The 13,450-nt window shown below is 28.3% G+C and overlaps 2 long non-coding RNA genes across 2 annotated transcripts; both read right to left on the bottom strand.

Annotated features, from left to right (window-relative positions):
- Positions 1 to 1,592: 1,592 nt before the first annotated feature.
- Positions 1,593 to 2,063, bottom strand: LOC142239845 (uncharacterized). The gene is made up of 2 exons (XR_012723123.1): positions 1,908 to 2,063; positions 1,593 to 1,845 (listed from the first exon to the last, which is right to left on the bottom strand). It is a non-coding gene; the product is annotated as an uncharacterized LOC142239845 (long non-coding RNA).
- A 7,443-nt stretch (positions 2,064 to 9,506) lies between these two features.
- Positions 9,507 to 10,088, bottom strand: LOC142239837 (uncharacterized). Its single transcript, XR_012723122.1, has 2 exons — positions 9,817 to 10,088; positions 9,507 to 9,746 (listed from the first exon to the last, which is right to left on the bottom strand). It is a non-coding gene; the product is annotated as an uncharacterized LOC142239837 (long non-coding RNA).
- Positions 10,089 to 13,450: the final 3,362 nt, after the last annotated feature.

Raw genomic sequence — 13,450 nt, 5'->3', positions numbered from 1 at the left:
AACCACGATAAACAACATGATGGCATTGGCATCGGATATTTTTGAAAATTACAACGACATCGAGTTTATACTGCTTGGAAAATTGAACCAAGACGCCTTAGAGAATTTCTTTTCACAATTACGGGCATCATTGGGGAATAATTCCCACCCAACTGCAAGAGAAGTTCGATATATCACGGCAAAACTAATTTCCCTAAAAATTGTAAAACAAAATCTAGCTGTAACAAAGAACTGCGAAAATGACGAAGATTTCCAATTGGAATGGGACAATAGCATTATACCTCATTCACATTACACTTCCAAAATCCACTTTAACTAGATTTCAACTGTAATTTGCCTTATAAATAAAAGATTTCAAATCCACTTTTAGTAGATTTCGAGCATAATGTGAATGAGCTATTACTAATGAAATAGATGTTATTGAAAAAGAGACCAGCGTTCATATTGCACAAAAAATGAATGAATTGAATGATGTCCAAAATGATTTGTGCAACTACAAAATTCAAAATTATTCCCATAAATCCGAGGAGCAGACACAACGCTATTTAACGGGCTACATTATTTATAAAACAGTGGTAGCGACGTCCAAATGCGACCGATGCCTGTCCCCAATGCAAAAAAGTTCTATTTTAAACCAATTGTCCGAACGTTTCATTATAAACAAAAATTTTAGTTCCTCGCAGCTTTATCTTGTGGCACCCGAAGACAGCTATTTTGAAATAGTGAGGTACCAATTGCAGCAATATTCAATACTTTTTAATAACTTTGCTCATTTGAATAATTTAAAAAAAGTTTTTGTAACAAACAGTTTAAACTTGGTAACGCTTAAAATTTAGAGTAACATTTACGAAGTGTTATTCCCTAGACTAATAATTACAAAAATATAACAGCCGACACTAAAACAGTAAAAAATATATTAAAATTTAAATTACCACCAATATACTGTTGTTATTATCAGACCTATTTTATAATTTCATTTATGTTTTAGGGCTTTAACCATCGGTTTAACCTTTCAATCGACTCACTCAACAGGCTCCGATTGAAGTCTTGTTGCAATTTAAAAAGTGCTCACCAGCCTTCTTTCACTAATTTTTATTAGTGAAATGAAGCAAGATTTTACGATTCACTTTCCTGCCTTCTTTCACTAATTTTTATTAGTGAAATGAAGCAAGATTTCATGATTCCCTCTCCTGCCTTCTTTCTCTAATTTTTATTAATGAAATGAAGCAAAATGCTCGAAGTATCGGCCTTAAATTCGTAAAAAAATTGAAACTAATAGTATTTAGTGTAGCATACCACACCCAGAAAAAAGTGACCCCTTCTTTAAGTTAAAATGAACTAATTGTGAAGAAAGTTGAACTTCGTATAGCGCCAAAGACATTTTTATTTTTTTGAACGATGTGATTTTCGGTGAAATTGGGTAGAATGCATTCCATATGTTAGTTAAAATTTTCCTATATTTATGTACCACTATACTACAGAATGAAAAAATTTAACTGAATTGAATTCATATATTGAACTTTTTTCATTAATTTGGACAAATCTTACATATTTGATGTAAACCTTTTACTTCAAAATTAGAATTGCTTACCTTCGTTTTTAAATACAATTTTATTTATTTATATAGGCAATTTTTTCTTCAATAAAATACACGTTTTATTAATATATTAAATATATTTATTAAGAATCAACAGCATCGACTGGCCTTGAAATATTAGTTTATTATTCCAATATTAGTTTATTATTCCATGTAATGTCATCAACTGTAAAACGCATTTTTCCTTCTTCTTGTACCTTTCACTTTTAATAAGTTGCGAGTTTGTCCTCCTTTTACAATTTCAATACCTACAAATATAAAAAATCATAAACCAATTTTTTCACAAATGGTTAGCGTCACTGAATGTTACCTGTTATTTGGGGTTGTTATTCTGTTTTCTTTCTTTATACACCATCACGAACATAATTTTTTCACTAATTTAAAATAACAAATATTTTATATATTTTCTTTGTTATTTATTATATTATTTCACTTATTATTTTTTAACAATCCCTCCGTATACCATAACAACGCGATACCAACTAAAAAACAACGCACGCGCAAACATACCGATTACATCGATGACAGTTATCGATTACAGGTAGATAAAAGAAATATAGGAAAATTTCCTATATTCTAACAAGTGTGTTTCCTTAAGTTTTGAAAGGATTGAATACTTCTTAGTACGAATGAACTAAAACATTTTTCTATGCCAAGTGTTATTCGTATGTATGATAAGCTTTCTGTAATAAAGGAAGTCAGAATTATCATTTTATAAGAAATTTTACTAAATTTGAGGAAACTTGGTTTTAGTACGGTCTTTCTTTATTTTTACGAATGCTTTGTTATCAGTGAATAAAATGTTCTTGTTCAGTAGTAAATATACCCAGCGAAGAAAACAGTATTAGTAAAATGCCATGCCTTATTATAGTTAATGAACTAGTCCTAACTGCTTTCAGTTTAGGATTTTTTTACTGAAGCAAGTAAATTTTATTATTTTAAACAAAAATTTAACTTAATGGAAATAAATTGGTTAAACTAAATTGATGAACATTTTTTCCTTTAGTTCCGAAGGCACTTTTTTCTTGGTGCAGGTATCCACACAACCATATTTACTTATTTGTTACTTTTAGCAATCAATTGGTCCTCTTTCCGCTTTGCATAGGTTTTCAGCTTAATATCAAAGTTCTAATATGTATACTAAATGGTTTTAATTTTGAGATGTTATTCAAGATTAATATTTGATCATTTATTTTAATATATGACATGTTTAATACAAAAGAACATTTTCAATTTATTAAGGCAATACAATAAACCAAATAATAGTGAGCTGCCGCTAAAATAAATCTTAAATCTAAACAGTAGATTAGAATAATACATAATGCAAAGAACACTTGTTTCGAAACATTTCATCCATGTTTTGGTAATACTTCAAAAAAATGTAAAGCTACTGGGACTTTGACATTAATTTTATACCTCTATGGAAAAGGCTACAAATATTTAAGAAAATGTTCAAACGTTATTTGTTTGCTATTTTGGAAAATATTTACTGCTTTCCATTTGTCAATACACTTTTTGCTGTTTTATACACTTTTTCTGCTGTGTCTACTAACAAATTTCTTTGGGTGTCTTATATTAATCAAAATTGAATTATTATTGTAAATACATAACACCGAAATTATTAAAACTTGTGATTATTTATGTGCAATGTAACAACGAAAAGGCTTTAGTCATATAATATAGTTTAATTTGCCTTATGGTTTTGTATTACGCAACAAGTATATTAACTAAATTGCAAAATTGATTATTTTGTAGACATATAGCAAGAATTAATTTGATTGTTACTCTTTTTTTATAAGACAATAAAGTATAATAAGAAAAAATAATATGATATAAAAAAATCTTATTTGCCTTTCTTATTTATGTGCAATGTAACAACGAAAAAGTTTTAGTCATATAATACAGTTTCATTTGCCTTATTGGTTTTGTAATACGTAACAAGTATATTAACTAAATTACAAAATGGATTATTTTGTAGACAAACAGCAAGAATTAAATTCATTGTTACTCTTGTTTTATAAGACAATAAAGTATAATAAGAAAATATAGTACACTGAAAAAACAGTGAACCCTTTTCCATTGCAAAATGAACTAAACTGTAGTAATATTGACCATGATTTAGCCCTTAAGATTTTATTCAACTTCTCTAGTTTATAATTCTCTTAAATTTTAGTTAATCTATAACATTGTATTTTAGTTCATTTTTACAACACCATAAGATTTATATACCCCTACCAAGTTAAAAAGTCAGTATTATTTTGGTTTACCTGCTTATTTTTTGGGAAACCCGATAATAAAAAGTGGTTAACAGTCTCTTTAAAATGTCGACGACTAAACTATTTTTAAATCAATCATTCCACAGTACAGAGAAATTAAATAATTAAAGGAACAACAACCCGTTTTACTATTATGAAAATTTTCATACATTAAAATTCAACTTTCTTTAAGCAAAAGTACTTTATTATAAAAACTTATGATGAGAGTTCTTAATACAATGTTTTTGTGAATAAAAATTATGACCACGTGGAACAAGAAAGTAGTTTATTTTAACTCGCTTTTTGGACATTTTGACTTTTCCTTAGTTTTTTATTCATCGTTAGTATATTCACATATCTTGCTGAAAAAAATGGAAGGAATAATGAAAATTGTTATAAATTAACATGTAATAAAATATAATTTTTAATCTCTTTAAATTAGCTTGTAACTTACCATATTTAGGGGCATTTTATTAAATGGTGTAAGGAATTCAACTTTTCTTAGAAGAAGGTACCTCATAAAGTTTGTACCTGAAACAATTAGAGAAATAATGAATTAAGTAATATATTAACTCATAAAACTGTGTTGTTATCGATGTGAAGGACATAATACAATAAATATTCTTGTCAAAAGAAAGCCAAAGTTTTAATATAAAACTTAATAATTCTCTATTAAATTGTACGCTGATGTTAAAAAGTTATCGAAATTCATTTGGGGATACTCTGAAATTAAATATTTATTTTTTACATTAAACAGAAAACATTAAATTGGTTTCCAAAAAATCTAATTAAAGAAATAATATGCATAAAAAACTAAATATTCTGGTTAAAAGAATGTTAAAGAAAGCTTACCAATTCATAAAAATGTTTCCAAATTGTTATTCTGAAATTAAATATTTGTGTTTTACAATAAAAATATTAAATTTATTTTCAAAAATATTTGATTAATGTAATACTAAAATAAGGTATTAAAAACATGTAATTTTGATAATAAAAAGGTCATAAAAATTTAAATATTCTAGTAAAAAGAAACCAAATTTTAAAAGAAAACTTACCACTTCTCTATTAAATTATACGCTGAGGAGGAATATAAAATATGCCCGAATCCATCTTGGGGTTGCTCTGAAATTAAATACTTTTTTTACAACAAAGAAAAACATTAAACTAGTTAAAAAAATAATAATTAGCAAATAATGATATAAATAAAAAATATCCTTTTTAAAAGAAAACCACATTTTAAAAAGATTTTATGATTAAACTATATGCTGAGGTGTAACAAAAATTTTCCAAAAATATTTGATTAAAGTAGTACTAAAATAAGGTATTAAAAACCTGTAATTTTTGACAATAAAAATGTCATTAAAACGTAAATATTCTAGTGAGAAGAAAGCCAATTTTTAAAAGAAAACTTACCACTTCTCTATTAAATTATACGCTGAGGAGAAATATAGAAATTTGCCCGAATCCATCTGGGGTTGCTCTTAACTTAGATATTTTTTTACAACAAAGAAAAACATGAAACTTGTTAAAAAAAATAATAATAATTAGCAAATAATAATATACATAAAAATATTATTTTTTAAAAGAAACCACATTGAAAAAGAACTCTTACCTATTTATCATTAAACTATACGCTGAGAGGTAACAAACAATTTTCCAAATTCATCTGGAGTTACTCTGAAATTGAATATTTATTTTTACATTTAATAATAAAAATTAAATTAGATAAAACAATTTCAATATACTTTCCATTTCAGCATTTTTTTCTAAATATTGAACATTCTTAATAACTTTTTTCTACCGATCATCGCCATCGATCATCTCATCGCTAAAATATTAATAACTTTCATTTTAAAGTTTTAATAAACAAACACCAATATATGTCTAAAAAAACCAAAATATTCATACCTTTAAATTCCCTTGTTACATACTTGCTAAAAAGATGCAACAGCCCACGCCAACGCCAACTATACAACTGAAGCATGCCAAACAAAACCAAAACATTCCTACAACAACAAAAACACATGTGCCTTCATTGAAAACAAAACCTCATCCAGACAAATAAACCATTCGTCAATAATAAACACACACACAAACCACTGAAAGAACAAAAACAACCCCACGCTCAGATATACACAACATCCCCATCACTCGCTACCATTTCTCATTATTGCATTGCATGCTCTCACTCTCAAAAAAAATTCAAGTAACATTATCTTTACATTAAACATATTCCAATTTGACGAGAAAGATCTCTGTACTATGCATTAGTTCATCGCATCTGTCCACAATTTACTCTAAAAACAGTACTCTTAAATGCATATCAGTATAATAACGATGAAACGTTTAACTTAAAATTAGCAAAAACTTCATGAAATGATATCTACCCATTTTTGACGAAAATGTCTATAAATTTAATTACATGTGAACTAAAAATATTTCATTGGGAAAATTTTTACCAACAATTATTAACCATAGGAATTGTCAGTAAGAAATTGCTATCCACTTTCAAGTTCATTTTTCGTAAAAAAATATTTTCTCATACAAAAAAATCTTATAGTAAATTGCACTTATTATTTAGAAAATACTTTACATTTCACAAGTAGTTTTATAGCATGACAAAAGAATTTTTAACTACCAGTTAAGAAATTTTTTAAGGAAATTTCCATCGTATTTTGTAGGCCATGAACTAAACGATTGCTACTTAGAATTTGTAAAATTTCCTTTCGAGTAGTTAATTTTCGTTGAAGATACGAAAAATGAACTAAAATTCTGGAAAATTCTTGTAATAAATTATTGTAAAAATCTTCTTAAATTTACGAGACACTTTTTTTTCTGTGTACGATAAAAAATCTTATTTGCCTTTTTTATTTATGAGCATTAAATTTCTCTTTATATTAAAGGTGAGTACTAAGTCGAGTTAAAATCAAAAATAAATCGGTTTGTTTTAATTTTTATTGGATGGGAATAATTCAAATCACAAAATGTTTGAAAAATGCTGTTTAACTTTCTTACTATCGTAAAAATTTATAATTTCGCTCTGCTTTTACATATTTGGTGTATATACAATTACAGATAGCATATAGAATAAAAATTTTAGTTATTTTATATGTGGGCCAACTTCAATTACTTCAAGAGATATATGAAATTCTTCTGAAAACTTGATTCTTGAGTTGTGGCCCTACGAAAATAAGCTTTATTTGGCCTCTAATATCTTTCAAAGTTTTAGAAAAATTACAAAAAAAGAGGGCGAGAAAATATCAGGTATAGTTTTTGTAAGAATGCCCATTTACTAGAGACGTACCGTAGTGGTCTTAGATAGCTATGTGAAATTGGACTTTAATTTATTTTGTCATATTTTTTTCTTCATATTGTTCAGTTGGACTAAGTGTTCGTTAAGTATGATAGCAGTTGTTATTGGTTTTTAATTAATTTTTGTCCATTTCATGCCGATTTACTTGAAATTGTGCACAGAGAATGCTATACATGTCTAATTTGATTGAAATTTGTTCAGATTTAGATATAAAGGGTGATTTGTTAAGAGCTTGATAACTTTAAAAAAAAAAAAAACGCATAAAATTTGCAAAATCTCATCGGTTCTTTATTTGAAACGTTAGATTGGTCCATGACATTTACTTTTTGAAGATAATTTCATTTAAATGTTGACCGCGGCTGCGTCTTAGGTGGTCCATTCGGCAAGTCCAATTTTGGGCAACTTTTTCGAGCATTTCGGCCGGAATAGCCCGAATTTCTTCGGAAATGTTGTCTTCCAAAGCTGGAATAGTTGCTGGCTTATTTCTGTAGACTTTAGACTTGACGTAGCCCCACAAAAAATAGTCTAAAGGCGTCAAATCGCATGATCTTGGTGGCCAACTTACCGGTCCATTTCTTGAGATGAATTGTTCTCCGAAGTTTTCCCTCAAAATGGCCATAGAATCGCGAGCTGTGTGGCATGTAGCGCCATCTTGTTGAAACCACATGTCAACCAAGTTCAGTTCTTCCATTTTTGGCAACAAAAAGTTTGTTAGCATCGAACGATAGCGATCGCCATTCACCGTAACGTTGCGTCCAACAGCATCTTTGAAAAAATACGGTCCAATGATTCCACCAGCGTACAAACCACACCAAACAGTGCATTTTTCGGGATGCATGGGCAGTTCTTGAACGGCTTCTGGTTGCTCTTCACTCCAAATGCGGCAATTTTGCTTATTTACGTAGCCATTCAACAGAAATGAGCCTCATCGCTGAACAAAATTTGTCGATAAAAAAGCGGATTTTCTGCCAACTTTTCTAGGGCCCATTCACTGAAAATTCGACGTTGTGGCAGATCGTAAGTCTATTCATGATGAAATGTCAAAGCATACTGAGCATCTTTCTCTTTGACACCATGTCTGAAATCCCACGTGATCTGTCAAATACTAATGCATGAAAATCCTAACCTCAAAAGAATCACCCTTTAGCTGTCATATATATTTATTTATTTATTTATTTATTTATTTTATTTATTCAGTCATCAATACAATGGAAGCCAACAAAGGCCTATTATACATGTGCTGTAGAAAGAAATCTATATGTAGAATATATGAAAAGCTTAAAAACTAAAGTATTTCAGAATTTTTATAATTTGGATGGCTCCCTGAACCGATTTTTTTTTCAAAATCAATAGTGATTGTCTTTGAGCCAAAGTAAAACTCTGTGCCAAATTTGTGGACGATCAGACATATACTGCGAGAGGTACTTTTTTTATTTATTACTACAATTTTACATGGGTTTCACAATAATACATGAAGACAGACAGATGGACATCGCTACATCGACTTAGAATTTAATTCTAATACGATCGGTTCACTAAACGATGGGTCTGACTTTTCCTTCTTGCCGTTACATACAAATGCAAAAAATTTTGGCAGGGAAAAGGAGGCTATATCAAAAAATCGACTATGAACCATATTTCCACATACAGTCGACTCCGCTTTACTGAAACGTTAAAAATGCAGCCATTTAATTTCAGTTATCCGAAGTTTTTGCTAAAGCGGACTACGGATAACTGAAAAAAACTTCCAGTAATGCGAACTTCGGATAACTGAAAAAGTTTCAGTAAAGCGGACTCCGTATAACTGGAAAAAAATCCACTCAATTTCAGTTAACCGAACTTATGACCAATGCTATGTACATAAAATAATAAAAACAAGGTGTTTGATTCCGTGTGTGTGCCATCTACAATTTTACCTTTCAGTTGATTTTATTTACAGAGTGATTTAAACTGTTTTGAAAGTGCCATCTTCACTTGAAATAAAGCGTTCTCAATACGGAGAAGAAAATGTACTCTCTCTCAATAGCGAGAATGTGGCATTTTCAGTAAAGCGAAGTCATACTAATGTGACGAAACTCATTTGAACACAAAAAACTTTTCAGTAATCCGATTTTTTCAGTTAAGCGGAGTTTCACTAAAGCGGAGTAATTTAAATGAAATGGACAGAAAAAACAACTGGGGAATGCGATCGATTTCAGTTATCCGAGGTTTTTCAGTAAAGCGCATTGCGCTAAAGCGGAGTCGACTGTATCTCTTTGTAGTCCACAATAACGATTGTCTATCCTGCATTAGCAACATTATTCCATAAGTGCGGAAACCCAGCTTTGGACTAAAACAATAATTTGACTTATATTTTCATAGGCTTCAATTTTTACGATGTTTTTATTTCCACACCCAGAAAATCTAAACAAATAACCAGATGATGGGATTTGAATTACTAGAATTACCATTTTGTAAATGAAGATACATCTATATATCACGTTGCCATTTATTTATTTAGTTTTGCTTCTTCCTCTCACACATTATTCCACCCGGATGGTCCCTCTTCCAGAAGAGCTTTGTTTGCGATACTATCGAGTTCCTATAGGAAATATCATTGATTAGCATGAAGTTGTAAAGAAGGACTACATACATTAGATGAATTTACCGACTTTTTTCAACGGCGAATGACAATGTAATGCATTGCTTTGAACATGATTCCAATTTACGCCAGCAATTTACGCCAGCTTCAATAACTTAAGCATGAGAAGGATAAACCTTATTGGAAGACATTTAAGGATCACAACGACTTATACATATTATTCTGGGTTTAAGGACAACTCAAGTTTAGCCTTATGTCTAACCAAATAGATGAATTAATATGAAAATAAAAGAAATAATCGAAATAAAGAGAATAATCGCACAATCAGTGTAAGCGTCAGTTTGATTGGCTAAGGAAACAAACAAAAAACTAAGCATTATGTGTGCGAAAAGGCGATGGTTGATATTTTTTCAAATTCTAATATAAAGTGAAAAAGAGACACATAGAGTAATGTTGGATTCGAACATGCTCAAAAGAAATTAACTTTTGAATGAACAGTGTTGTCGTAGTACAATTTATAAATACGTAAATATAAAAAATCACACATCAGAAAAATGAGGTAAAGGTTTTGTCTAATTTTTTATTTATAATCAAGGCCAATTGAAAATCAAATACATCAAAATATTTTCGGATATAATTCAATGAAACTAATTATATTGAAGTTATTCAAATCTGGAGATAATTTTATTCATATTATATGACTTTTTCTTCACAAGTCGTTGATTGTTCACTAATATACGCACAGAAAAAAAGTGTCTCGTAAATTTAAGAAGATTTTTACAATAATTTATTACAATAATTTTCCAGAATTTTAGTTCATTTTTCGTATCTTCAACGAAAATTAACTACTCGAAAGGAAATTTTATAAATTCTAAGTAGCAATCGTTTAGTTCATGGCCTACAAAATACGATGGAAATTTCCTTAAAAAATTTCTTAACTGGTAGTTAAAAATTCGTTTGTCATGCTATAAAACTACTTGTGAAATGTAAAGTATTTTCTAAATAATAAGCGCAATTTACCATAAGATTTTTTTGTATGAGAAAATATTTTTTTACGAAAAATTAACTTGAAAGTGGATAGCAATTTCTTACTGACAATTCCTATAGTTAATAATTGTTGGTAAAAAATTACCCAATGAAATATTTTTAGTTCACATGTAATTAAATTTATAGACATTTTCGTCAAAAATGGGTAGATATCATTTCATGAAGTTTTTGCTAATTTTAAGTTAAACGTTTCATCGTTCTTATACTGATATGCATTTAAGAGTATTTTTTTAGAGTAAATTGTGGACAGATGCGATGAACTAATGCATAGTACAGAGATCTTTCTCGTCAAAGTGGAATATGTTTAATGTAAAGATTATGTTACTTGAAATTTTTTGAGAGTGAGAGCATGCAATGCAATAATGAGAAATGGTAGCGAGTGATGGGGATGTTGTGTATATCTGAGCGTGGGGTTGTTTTGTTTTTGTTCTTTAAGTGGGTTGTGTGTGTGTTTATTATTCGCGAATGGTTTATTTGTCTGGATGAGGTGTTGTTTTCAATGAAGGCACATGTGGTTTTGTTGTTGTAGGAATGTTTTGGTTTTGCTCGGTTTTGTTTGGCATGCTTCAGTTGTGTAGTTGGCGTTGGCGTGGGCTGTTGCATCTTTTTAGCAAGTATGTAACAAGGGAATATAAAGGTATGGAATAATTTGGTTTTTTGAGACATACAGTCTGTCAAGAAAGTGTTTTGACAATGGGATCAAAATTATGTTTTGTTCCAAAATTAAATTTATTGAAATTTTAAAATAATATTTTATTATGTATTTTGCAAAGTATACATACGTACACAGAATTAAAAATTTAATAAAATATTTAATATTTCAATTTTTTTTTTTGGATTTGAAATAGTTGGCAATGTCAAAAGACTTTCTTGACAGACTGTATATTGGTGTTTGTTTATTAAAACTTTGAAATGAAAGTTATTAATATTTTAGCGATGAGATGTACGATGGCGAAGTGATGATCGTAGCTTAGAAAAAAGTTATTAAGAATGTTCAATATTTAGAAAAAAACTGAAATGGAAAGTATATTGAAATTGTTTTATCTAATTTAATTTTTATTATTCAATGTAAAAAATAAATATTCAATTTCAGAGTAACTCCAGATGAATTTGGAAAATTGTTTGTTACACCTCAGCGTATAGTTTAATGATAAATAGGTAAGAGTTCTTTTTCAATGTGGTTTTCTTTTAACAAATAATATTCTTTATGTATATTATTATTTGCTAATTATTATTATTATTTTTTTTTTAACCAGTTTCAAGGTTTTCTTTGTTATAAAAAAATATTGAAGTTAAGAGCAATCCCAGATGGATTTTTATATTTTTCCTCGGCGTATAATTTAATAGAGAAGTGGAAAGTTTTCTTTTAAAAATTTGCTTTCTTTTCACTAGAATATTTAAATTTTTATGAACTTTTTATTATCAAAATTACAGGTTTTTAATACCTTATTTTAGTATTACATTAATCAAATGTTTTTGGAAAATTTTTGTTACACCTCAGCATATCGTTTAATCAAAAATTGGTAAGTATTCTTTTTAAAATGTGGTTTTCTTTTAAAAAGGATATTTTTTATTTATATCATTATTTGCTAATTATTATTATTATTTTTTGAAACTAGTTTAATGTTTTTCTTTGTTGTAAAAAAAATATTTAATTTCAGAGCAACCCCAAGATTGATTCAGACATATTTTTATATTCCTCCTCAGCGTATAATTTAATAGAGAAGTGGTAAGTTTTCTTTTAAAAATTGGCTTTCTTTTCACTAGAATATTAAAATTTTTATGACCTTTTTATTATCAAAATTACAGGTTTTTAATACCTTATTTTAGTATTACATTAATCAAATATTTTTGGAAACCAATTTAATATTTTTATTGTAAAAAACAAATATTTAATTTCAGAATAACAACTTGGAAACATTTTTATGAATTGGTAAGCTTTCTTTAACATTCTTTTAACCAGAACATTTAGTTTCTTTATGCATATTATTTCTTTAATTAGATTTTTTGGAAACCAATTTAATGTTTTCTATTTAATGTACAAAATAAATATTTAATTTCAGAGTATCCCCAAATGAATTTCGATAACTTTTTAACCTCAGCGTACAATTTAATAGAGAATTGGTAAGTTTTATGTTAAAACTTTGGATTTCTTTTGACAAGAATATTTATTGTATTATGTCCTTCACATCGATAACAACACAGTTTTATGAGTTAATATATTACTTAATTCATTATTTCTCTAATTGTTTCAGGTACAAACTTTATGAGGTACGTTTATCTAAGAAAAGTTGAATTCCTTACACCATTTAATAAAATGCCCCAAATATGGTAAGTTACAAGCTAATTTAAATAGATTAAAAAATATATTTTATTACATGTTAATTTTTAACAATTTTCATTATTCCTTCCATTTTTTCAGCAAGATATGTGAATATACTAACGAGGAATAAAAAACTAAGGAAAAGTCAAAATGTCCAAATAGCGAGTTAAAATAAACTATTTTCTTGTTCCACGTGGTCATAATTTTTATTCACAAAAACATTGTATTAATAACTTTCATCATAAGTTTTTATAATAAAGTACTTTTGCTTAAAGAAAGTTGAATTTTAATGTATGAGAATTTTCATAGTAGTAAAACGGGTTGTTGTTGTTCC

This window comes from Haematobia irritans, chromosome 1 (assembly GCF_050003625.1).
Source record: "Haematobia irritans isolate KBUSLIRL chromosome 1, ASM5000362v1, whole genome shotgun sequence".
Lineage (NCBI taxonomy): Eukaryota > Metazoa > Arthropoda > Insecta > Diptera > Muscidae > Haematobia > Haematobia irritans.
This window is presented reverse-complemented; position numbering and strand designations above follow the sequence as displayed.